The sequence below is a fragment of the Struthio camelus genome, chromosome 4, assembly GCF_040807025.1.
Source record: "Struthio camelus isolate bStrCam1 chromosome 4, bStrCam1.hap1, whole genome shotgun sequence".
NCBI classification, from domain to species: Eukaryota; Metazoa; Chordata; class Aves; order Struthioniformes; family Struthionidae; genus Struthio; species Struthio camelus.
This window is the reverse complement of record NC_090945.1, coordinates 27,446,528-27,458,713: the sequence shown is the minus strand read 5'-3', so window position 1 is coordinate 27,458,713 and position 12,186 is coordinate 27,446,528. Positions and strand designations below refer to the sequence as shown.

Here is a 12,186-nt window from a genome sequence, read left to right as displayed (position 1 = left end):
ATGCCATGAACATCTCTTTGAATGGAAGAGACTGCTGTTTGAAGCAGGAAGCCATTAGAAACTTCACTCCTTTGATCATAGACATTACTGTCATTGGAAATAAGAGTAGGAACAAATTCTAAGTACTCGCTTTTCTTTTTCCTTGTTTATCAGGTTTTTTGGAAGTGAGAAGACAGACAAGCAAAGTGAAAAAGAGGTTATAACCCAAAACCTAACTATGCCTGACTCTGCAATCAAGAAATCTTTCTTCCTCTTAAATCTCTTGTTATTGCCCCATTAAGGACAGGGATTTACAAAGCAGAAAGTAAGTGTCAGGTTTTAGAAGTTAAAGCTGCACATTGGTTTTAACATACTTTCGTCACCGTAAACCCCTTTAGCTTGTTGTTCTCCTCGTTATTCCCTTGCAAAAGCAGGCTTCCAGTTTTGGTTTATGTGTATCAGTTGCAAGTGTTGTCCGTTTCCTCTGTTGGGAGAGAAAACAGGGTCTTATACACATCTAATCTATAGATTAGCACTTTACACAGTACACATGAGAAAGCAGCTGAAACACTCAGAAGAGTATATTGGATACATTAACTGCCAAGTAACACACAGAACCGAAGAAGTCGTGTTTTGGTCTGAGTTCTTTTGCTTTTAAAAAAGCATTAGGGGAATGTAGTTGGGGGGGTCTCTGCACATGTTGGAGCTCTCTTCCTTTACTGAAGCTCTCGCTACATTCAGTATACCAAAATAAGGATCAAAGAACGACGCCTCTAGCTCTGTCTGACCCAGTTCTAAAATTCTAGTCAAGCAATATTTAGGCTTCTAAAATATCTTATACTGAATAACAAAGCTAGATCAGCTTATTTATTTATGCTTTGTTAGATGAATCTGAAAGTCAGTTCAGTCCAGAAGACTGGGTTGCACAAGCCCTAACGATCTCTGGGCTCTGCTACGGACCTGGCTTCAGAACTGTAAGCAAGTTTTGCCACTCTTCTGTGCTCTTCACTTGCCTTCTCTACCTTTTCACTGAGAAACTAGGCAAACCAGAACTCATATAATGAAATCACCTCAATGGCCCTCCCAGAAAGAACTGCATTAACCAGTCTTTCAAGTTCCCTTGAACTGGCAGTCAGCATGACAAATGCTGATAGGCTTTCCTGAACTAGAACATGCTCCTACAGCACACAACGCCCACTGCAAGACCATCTGAGCAAAGTTCATCCCTAACCTATGACTTAGCTGTAGATGTTCTTGTCTCATTAGCCACTCTAGTCTCCCTTTATAGGCATATTGACAACGTGATTGAGCTTCTAAAGTACGAATCTTAATAGACCTGATCCCTTACGTACATGTTGCTCTCCACTGCCAAGAAAACTGAGATTAGTTTAGGTGTGGACGCAGGACAAGACGAAGCCAGCCCCGAGTCTCCATACATACCTCATAAAATGGCCTCTCTTTCTCAGCTGAGGCCTCTAGCTTGACACAACTTCAGCCTAAAGTCATTTAAAGAGGAAAAAAAACCCACCAGCCATGATCCATCCTCTGGCTATATACAATGTGGTAGGCATGTATGTATCCCTCTAAACGGAAGCAGGGCTGTCAGCCTATTTGGTTCAAATGCTTACGTGACAATGAGAAGATTTTTAATCATACCTCTGCATTTATTTCTGTGAATTTTTCTTCTGAAGGAGATGGCAACCACGCTACCCACACGTGTAATACCTATAGCAAGACAGTCTTCCACAGACAGAACTGACACCATCCGAGCTCTCAGATTTAATCCGAATCTCAACCAACTTCCTGAACTGCAGGCAGCAAAACATATTTTACTTCTTCCTCTTTCAGGAATGCCTTTTTCCTCGACTGCTACAGGTGCATTATCTAGTCACTCTGAGCAATGATCTCTTTTTAAAAGAGATTAAGTGATGTGACAGACCACTTTGTGAAGAATTAATACTTTCATTTTCAATACATACACTCAAGCGGTAGCTTTCCACATGTCTATTACTAGACAGCAAAAATAAGTATAAAACGCTGACAAAATAACAAAGATCTGTTTAGAGGTAATGGGTACACTCTAACTGCAAACTTAACTGGAATGGAGCTGAAGAGTTAAGAAGTCACAAGAAAATCATTAATAACATATAATAACATATGAGAATATAACAACAACATATGAGAAAGGAGTACAGATAATGGATTAAAAACAAACAACTGCAAAAAAGTACTCATTTTCTCCTCCCTCTTCCTCCCAAGTCTATCCCAAAGGGGTGCTGCTTGTATGGACATGTTTTGCTGGTTGTTTGTGTGTTAAATTGTCAGAGTGCTATAAGGCTCTGCTCCTGGGATAAAAAAATCTAGGCTAATTTCTTCTCCTGGTATAAAAAGCTTCCACATCCAAATAAATTCTTAAAGGACAAAGTGATTTCCTCCCCTTGCAGATATTCACATACACATCTACCAGTTGCAGGATTCTAAATGCTCCCTACCTAAGAGGATGGTGAGGCCACCTTTAGAAGCAATAGGGTCAAGCCCACACTATTGAGCTTCAAATCATTACCTTAAAAAGACTTGCTAATGTAACCCCACAGCTCCAATCCTATTTGGATGACAGCAAGTATGAAATTAAGGTTGAGGATTGCCCTGTCCACAGACTAATGCCCTGAAAAATATAAAGCAAAATCAGCCTTGCATATGAAATAACTTTAAACTGGGAGATGAGTTACTGGCCAAGCAGCAATTTTTTCTCCACACTTGGTATTTACAATTTTTTCTTTTAAAGGTAATAACAGATGTTCAGTAATCAAGACGACCTTTTACAGATGCTATCAAGCGAACAGTGTATGATTCCAGTTCTCCTCAGAGCTGAAGGAAGAAATTTTGCACATCTCTACTGGGTAAAATTCAATCCCCCATAGGGACTCTTGCATTTAATGAACCCTTCTTCCCATTTTTGTATTAAATTGCAAAAATTCAGTCATAATTCAGAGATACCATGGCAAGTAACAAGACACATCATTTATTTGCACTAGAAATAATAAGCAAAATACTTCAGCTGCAAAAAGATCTCGCACAGTCACTATCCATTTCATTTGAACACCACACAGCTAAAAGATCAATTATTCATTTAGTAACTACAATGCAAAGTTTTGGAATAGCTCCATATTTGCTTGTTCTAAAACCCGTCATGAAAGCTTTTTTTGTGCATGCTTTATTTAATCACTTGCTCGCTGTTAAACTTAATTGCGAAAAGAAAAAAGAACACAACTCCCTATTATCAGGAAATACCGTACTGACGACACTTTATACATTTTCTTTATGCTTATATTCCTACAAATTACGTATGTGAGAAGCAGATGATGAGCTGCAATTTGACAACACTTCACCATCTGCTATTTGCAGATCTCGTCAAATTCAGAGAGTTAATTAAAGATTAAAGACAAGGACCAATACTGTTGAAGCAAAGAGCCATCTTCTTTCCTGTTACGACTGTAAATAATTTTGTAGCTTGTTCCCACTCACTTCAATACAATCATAAATCAGCAGCATCCTAAGGGCAATGCCACTTGCATTCATAGTATACCTGTATATCTTCTATTTTAATTAACAAGATAGTAAATCAACCAGCTTTATTAGAATGTCACAATCAGAACAGGCTACCCACAGCTATACTCTAGGGGAAAAAAAAAAACAAAAAACCAACAGATAGGCATCTACCACCACTGCAAAGAAAAATTATAACTGAAAACTCCTTATAGAAGGAACTATAGAAAATCCTAGCTACAGAAAGCATATTTAGTCAGCTTGCAATACTTTTCCACATTCTATAATATATATATATATTTTAACATTTAAACAAGCGTGGATGAAGAATGAGGTGATTCTGACAGTTCTCCCTCATTGCTACCTTGATAGCAGGCTACTTCCTTCTCTTCTAGCCTACATCTCCTATGTCTCTTCTGCAAAATGAACCCATTTTAGAATACCACGCTCCCCTCCTCTGGGCTCCCAGATCCTCTCCTCCGCAACCTTAGTTCAGTTGCTCCCATTTACTGTGCCTGTTTTGTCAGGGCTGGGAAGGAGGAACAAAAGAATGCAAAACTGGAACGGGTGCAAGTCCTTCTGAGATGCTGATTCAGATGCCCGAAACAAAGCTTTCTGCTCTCCTCTGAAGACCAGACACCCCACTTCTCTCCTTAATAACTAGTCTGAAACTGCCGCTCTGCTTCCTCAGCTACGTGCGACGGCAGCAATGCCGTGCCAAGTCTGAAAGCTGCACCGCGCTGCTACACAGCAGCTCCCTTTGGCTGACTGCCAATTAGAGCAGCACCAGTGGAGTCGGGCTCCCTGTGACGTTGAGTGCCAGCTGCTCCTGGCTGCTGCCCAGGGCTCTTCGGGCAGCCAGAGAACTGTCAGGAAAACCACCACGACCGCACCACTGGGGGATGCACGCGTAGGGATGTTATTTGAGGATGGGGAGCAACCTTTGAGGAAATTGTGGAGAGAAAAGTGGAGAAGGCTCTGAGCCAAAAAATGGCAAATTCTTTCCTCCTTCAAACAAAAGCTGGTGATGGGTAGAGGGGTAATTGCAGAAAAGTAATTATATTAGGAACAGATTACTCCTGTAGATGGCCAATAATTTTTTTTTTTTTTAATTAAACCCCATAAAAAGCCTGTCCAAAGGAAACATCAATCATCTTGCTTTCTCCTGCTCACTTCTCCCAGAAGTAGAAGTTTTCACAACCGTATCACTGTAAGAGCATTATGGCAAGCTCTGGTTCACTAGCAATTCATTAAAAGTTACACCTCCTGTGAGAGCATAACATAGGAAACCAGGCAAATTTAGGAAGCTTGATTTAGGTTAAATAATATTTTGTTTAGACTAGGAAAACTTGAACCAATGGAAACTGTATGTCAAAATATTTAATTTTCTTTTAAATGTCAAAGTGAAGTTTTCTTCAACTTTTGAAATGTCAACTCACTGCAAGAGATAAACCATTATGCAAAATCAAAGTGAATTCCAGAACTATTTTAGTGTTTCTAAAATTACATTTTCTATCACAAACAAATACCAACGGAAATTTCTGCCCAGTTCTAATCACTATTAGGTGTTGAGCTTCGGGTTTCAGGAGTTAAGACGAACAGGAAGTTTTTTTGACACGTTTCATGACAGGTTAAGACCAAAACCAAGATTTTTCATTGCTTGGGGGGGTGGGAGGAAACAGGATGGATAGGACAACACCACACAGTCAGAATGACTCACTCAGGATGAAAAAAAAAATCTATATACAAGATAGCTGTAAGAACATCTTGGGTTTCTTTAAAACAGTTCCCTAGCTGAAGGGCATTACCCATCAAAAATAGGGAATTATATGAGCAAATTACAGACTTACAGCTCCAAACTGCAAGCTAGAACTGAACTTACATATGCAATAAATTGTATTCATCCTATATATTGCATTTGCCTGTTGCACAAGAAAGGTTTACAGGAAGTATTAATTGTTGGCACAATATTCTACAAAGAACAGAACTGTCAGGCTAACTTTCTAGTAGAGAAACTATAAATTACTTATTCTACCCTCAGAGATGCATATCTAGATTAATTAACAGAAGATTTATCATCATTTCTGAGGAAGAAATCCTGCCAATGTAAATTATGTGTTGAAATCACAACGTCAACGTGTGATACTTTAGACGAACACAAAAATTTGACAATTTTCTAGTCCGTATACTTAAAGCGTTTCTTCCCAAATCGAGCAGGCAGATACTAATGCATTTTTCCTTCTCACTGCAGAGAACAGCTCAGCCCTTTGTGTGCCACATCTCCCAACACACACACAGTCCACAGTATCAACCTGATATTTTCACGAAGTTTGAGTAGAAACACTTTTCCAATCAAAAAGATTGGAGTAGTTTTTACAGTTTCACCCCTACACATGCACCTATAACACAATTCAGTAAACAACATGCACCCCACAGTTTCAGAATCAGAGGTTCAACCATTTCCAAGCTAAGAATCCCTTTCTGATTGCTACCTGGGTAACTATAAACAGGTGTTGATTTCTTTCACAAACATTTGCCTTGCTATTCAAATTTCCCCCCTCATCTTTCAGAGTTCACATCATGGTCAAGAGAGTTGTGCAAACAATGCTTGTATCTACCATTATTACAGAGGAATTTTGAACAGCTATGACTGCATGGAATATTTGAGTTAAACAGGGTAAAAAACTTGTTTGATGTAAAAGTAGATGCATCTCATCCCGCATTGCACTGCAGTGGCAGCAGTTATGCAGAGTCCACAGCATCTCTTCCGCAGTCTTCACTGGAACAGGCATTCAAAAGGTAATCGTTACTTTGAATTTTGTGGAATAGTGTAATTTAAAGATGAGTGTTCTCTCATGACCACAACAACTGTTAAAAATAGGAAAATTTTGTTTACTTTCAAACTATGCCTTGTGTTTCCCTGAAAACGAAAGAGAAGGAAAGAAAGGTTTGACAAAGGTGGTGGTTCCCACAGCTTCAAATGCAAGTACACAAGCTTTCCATGACTATATTCTGAACACTAGAATTTGCAATACAGCACTTTTTGATGTGCAAAAAACCAACTGATGATTCCCCTCAACCTAGCTACTTCCCTTAGACTTTGCTCATCACATCCAATAACATATTTATGCTATGTTTCCACTGCACTCTTTACTCATTTCAGACCGCCTCTGTACAGGATTTTCTGAAGAGACCATCAACTGTGTATTACAGAAACACTGAGGTTAAGAAAGGAAATGCTGATTGCATCACTGAGAGCATTCTCCTGATGAGGCAGGATTTTGTTCCTGTTAGTAAATTTAGGATGTTTTGCATAGTTCAGCTTGAAAAGTATTAAGCAATAATTTTTAAACTATTCCTGTTGCCGATATCTGTTCACTGGTGAAAGTCTGTGCATCTTTTATTTTTTCCTGCATCTTTCATTTCATTAGTCTAAGTTTTATATTTCTATTTTACTCATTTCTTAAAACTTGGCTTTTTCAAGATGTGTGCTGGTTGCCTACCCTCCCCCTCAGGTCAGTCCTTGCTTAAGGAAGCTACATATTTTCAGTCTTTCTGTTTCTAAATCCACTTCCAACAGATAAAAGAAATACAGTAGAGTACAAGACATTTCACATATACGACCGTGGAATGTATCAGACCAGTTAGAGAAGTGGGAATTACGAAGGCTGGGGCAAGAGGCTGCTGAGAGCACCCTACACAGCTCCGGCCACCTGTGTTAAGGAAATAAAACTCCTTTGTTAATAGGCACAAAGCAGGGCTGCAAGGCCAATCCCAGTGACCACGAAGCATTTTACAAGAAGCTGAAGGAGTTTAGCTCCTTCTGCTCTGCAAAATGAAAGTGGGGGGGGGGGGGGGAGACAGGCAACTGCCTGATGCAAATACATCATTGGGCCAGTAAAGGGGAAAAGATGGGCTGTAGCTAAACTGGCAGACAACACTGAGCAGAGAACTAGCAGGTATAAACTGGCCAAGCATGGTAAGGTGTCCAGACATGAGTGCTAGGAAGGTCTTCCACAGTCTTTGAACACAGGAGAGAAGCAACTCTCAGTAGTGTTAAAGTGGAGATTGAGCAACTTAGGGAATGAATTACAAACACACTGGAGATAAGAAAAGAGCAGATTCAGGGCTCCAGGAGAGGCCTTTCCCAGTCTTCTAGTTCCTCCATTTGCAATTTTAAAATTAGCCTTCCAGATTCTCTGTCAGTTGCCATCGCTACTCTACAAAATTCCTCTATTTTGTCATGTGCACATTATTTTGCTTTTTAAATAAAGCCACGACAGAGTTCATGTAAACAGCTATCCCAAGGAAGCCACTCAGAGCACACAAGGCTTTGTATTGTCCTACTCAGAGCAGAAACAAGGCGCTCTTTTCCTGAACGCCCACCACAAGTTCGTTATCACCCAAACATTTCCATAGACAAAAGCACAGCAACAAGCCCTGATAAGGATAAAGCAGCTCCCGACTTTGAGGCAGTGACCGTCTCTGAAGATCAACTTTTGCATTTATAGTGGCATTTTCAGCAGTATCCCCAGTAAAGTGAGATCTTACTCGGTAACTATTTTCACTCTTTTGTATCTATATTTACAACCTTTTCCCCTACAAAATCCATATAGTATCTAGTAATATACAAAATATCTAGACAATCCCCTTTGGATTTATTAGTTTATAATGTCCTTATTTTCTGACATTCAAAGGGAGTAAAGGTCTGCTCTAACACAACGGAAGAATTTCTATCAACTTCAAAACACCAATATTACTCTTTCTCTCTCTCAATTTTATTAACAGAGATCAACTCAAACTCTTGTGAAATTCTTTCTTCCACTGTATCTTTTCCCTTAAACTGAAGGGATAACTAAGCATCACTACTACATATTTATCTATACAATAAAACTATCTGAAATAATAAACTTTCATATAAATATTATATTTTATAAAAATATGTATCAGCATTTCTATATAAGGTTATATATTCAAATACATATGAGTGTTGCATGTTATGTGCTGATATATGCTTTGTGTGCCTGTGTGTGCATACACACAACATTTAAATATGTAAAATATATTTTTTAAAAACGTCAGCATTCCTTTCTAGAAGTCAGAAACATTTAGGAAAAATGTTGTCTACTAAAACATAAGGCTGAAGACTTCATATACAAACAGCTTCACTGAAATAAGGATATATAAAATATCTAGAATTAGGGACAAAGGTATGAATAATTGCACGAGAGTTTAAAGAACATTATGCCCTGTGCATCTTTCCTATAGAACTTATTTTACAATGCTGCCATTGTAAAGCATTTACAATGCTTTACAAAGCAGGAAGCATTTTGTTCCGTTGATAATCGATTATCTTCAGAGATATTCTTGCAATTGTTTCCATTATGAAATTTTCATATATGTCATATATTCCTATATATTAGGCACTTAAACAGCAAAATATCTTTCAAGGGGAGGATAGTAGTTGTTATTATTTTATCCCATAGATTATTTCTGCCATTTAACATGCAGTCACAGGGAGGGTTTAGCCTCTTAACACCAGTATATTTGTACAGATATTTCTCTACAAAACAACACTGCTTCCAGCCTGAATTTAAGTCTGCATTTTGAGCACTGCTCTACTTCCACCAATACATGGAGTGGTATACATTCACATATAATGAAAAAAGCACTTTGGTTGATCCACATATGTAGATTCCTCAAGCCTATATGAAACATAATGCATATAAATATGTCTCAAATTCAGTAAGATATCAAATGCTTGCTGCACAAGAATTTCTAAAGTAGCATTTAACTCCTTCCTTTAATTTGCCCAAGGATTCTATTAATTGTCAAACACAGATCAAAACACATTTCTGAAAAGCAGTTCAGCAAGTAAAATCATCATAGTTTTTTTACTTAACCTAATTTCTCAAAAATATCCTAATGGTACAGTAGCTAAGTACTACTCAGAGGCTTACATATTTGCTTAGAAATGCATTATTAACTGAGAGCCTTATTAATTCCCTGCTCAATTACTGAAAGAAATGTGATGATTTAAAACACATTTAAAAGAAACAAGAAACAACTTAGCCATAAAAAGAACGAACACTTTTACAGGTGTGAGTTTAAGATATTAATAAGCAAAAAATAAATCCAATGCTTCACTATTTCAGTAGAAAGAATAAACAGCTTTGAATTGAGCAGAAATCATACAGCATGCTTTCATTTTGGGGGGGGGGGAGAGAATGAAAAAAGGGTTACTTTTGGTTTTTTAGGAAGGATAATATTAAAATTCTGCAATTCAAGCCTACATGTTCTAGACCCCACAAAGAAACTAAATATACTGTTACAGATATTGCTACACTTTGTTTTGTTTACTCCAACCAAACCTCACCACTGGTGTCTTAGGATTTTACAAAAATATTACAGTTACGCAAAGTAGAAAACTTGTAAACAGAAGCCAACCTTGGGACCTCTCTGCTCCCCTGCAGGCAGCAGCAGTGTAAACTCCACTACACAGCTAGGAACCGCACAATCCTTAGTTAATAACATGGCTTAGATGATCTTTGTCTTTTTATCACTAAGATGCACTAAATAGTTTTAAGCATGCCAAATATCTTTGGTTTAGGGAACAACACTATCAACGCATACTTAAAGAGTATGGATGACAGATTTTCACAGAATCACAGAATGGCTGAGGTTGGAAGGGCCCTCGGGAGATCACCTAGTCCAACCTCCCTGCTCAAGCAGGGTCACCTAGAGCCTATTGCCCAGGATCACATCCAGGCGGGTTTTGAATATCTCCAGCGAAGGAGACTCCACTACCTCTCTGGGCAACCTGTGTCGGTGCTCTGTCACCCTCACAGCGAAGAAGTTTTTTCTCAGGTTCAGATGGAACTGCCTGTGGTTCTGTTTGTGCCCGTTGCCTCTCGTCCTGTTGCTGGGCACCACGGAGAAGAGACTGGCCCCATCCTCTCCACACCCCCCATTCAGATACTTGTACACGTTGATGAGATCCCCTCTCAGTCTTCTCTTCTCCAGGCTAAACAGGCCCAGCTCTCGCAGCCTTTCCTCATAGGAGAGATGCTCCAGTCCCCTCCTCATCTTTGGAGCCCTCCGCTGGACTCTCTCCAGGAGTGCCACGTCTCTCTTGTACTGGGGAGCCCAGCACTGGACACAGTAGTCCAGGTGAGGCCTCCCCAGGGCTGAGGAGAGGGGCAGGATCACCTCCCTCCACCTGCTGGCAACACTCTGCCTAATGCACCCCAGCATACCCTTGGCCTTCTTGGCCACAAGGGCACATTGGCTGGCTCCTGCTTAACTTGCTGTCCACCAGGACTCCCAGGTCCTTCTCGGCAGAGCTACTTTGCAGCGGGTCAACCCCCAGCCTGGACTGGTGCCTGGGGTTATTCCTCCCTAGGTGCAGGCCCTTGCACTTGCCTTTGTGGAACTTCAGGAGGTTCCCCTCGGCCCAGCTCTCCAGCCTGCCCAGGTCCCTCTGAAGGGCAGCACGGCCTTCTGGTGTGTCAGCCACTCCCCCCAGCTTAGTATCACCAGCAAACTTGCTGAGGGTGCACTCTGTCCCTTCCTCCAGGTCACTGATGAATGCATTGAACAAGACTGGACCCAGGACTGACCCCTGGGGGACACCGCTAGCTACAGGCCTCCAGCTAGATTGCACCACTGACCACCACCCTCTGAGCTCGGCCATCCAGCCAGTTCTCAATCCACCTCACTGTCCACTCACGCAACCCACACTTCCCGAGTTTACCTAGGAGGATGTGATGGGAGACAGTGTCCAAAGCCTTGCTGAAATGATCCTTCTGCAGGTTCACCTACAGAAACCTTGTTACGACTTTTACTTCCTCTAGGTAGTCAAATTCGACCATTTTCTCGATGCTCCGGCAGGGCTGTGGCTGACCCCGCTGGGGCCAATCCGAGGACCTCACTAAACCATCCAATCGGTAGTAGCGACGGGCAGTGTGTACAAAGGGCAGGGTATTTTCTGTCCCATATATAAGCATTTCAGGTTCCCAGTGTAACTTTTTATTTGAAAATGTGGGCATCTTAGGAATCATTTCTTTTGTTCAACTTTTCTATTTGCTTTTTTCTTAGCAATAGGAATATCATCACTGATATCAGAATTAATTACTAGTCTAACTAAAAATTTTAAGTGGTGGCACATATTTGAACATGCACCACAGACTTCTGATCTTAGAAGTCACTTTCTAAACTGAAATTTTGATGGAGCTTTCAATGAGACTAAGATCAATCCATTTTTAAGATGGCAATACAGAAAAATATATGGCTCAAAACTGAGAATTGTTGTGTTTACACAAGCCACATACTTCAGTGTCCCTCACTTCTTCCCCACCCCCTCCTCCAGTAAGATGATGACACACACAGTTTTTTAATACACATTTTTCCAGGTTTGTATTCAGGGTTGAGATGTCAGCTTTTTGCCAATGGGGGGAACAAATAAAAAAATTCTGCAGAACAAGCTTTCTATATATTGTGATAACTTGAACAGTCTTGTAAACTAAAACAAATGACAGAACAAAATGATTGCATGTATGCAGCAGAAAATACCAAGTAGATCTTATTTTGGAGTCCATACATTGGTAGTCTCTCTTGCGGGAACAGAAATCCTTCTCAACAGATACAATAATAGTTAATGCT

The 12,186-nt window shown here is 40.1% G+C and overlaps 1 protein-coding gene across 5 annotated transcripts in view; it reads right to left on the bottom strand.

Moving 5' to 3' along the window:
- The window catches only part of PPP3CA (protein phosphatase 3 catalytic subunit alpha), a 208,640-nt gene that overhangs the window by 152,792 nt on the left and 43,662 nt on the right, over window positions 1-12,186 (bottom strand). Inside the window, exon 1 of one of the 5 annotated variants that reach the window (XM_068942007.1) lies at window positions 354-458. The exons of the other annotated variants lie outside the window; for them this stretch is intronic. The gene's annotated coding sequence lies outside the window, so the exon portion shown is untranslated. Of the gene's footprint in view, window positions 1-353; window positions 459-12,186 lie in introns of those variants that run through there. 5 annotated transcript variants of the gene reach the window in all.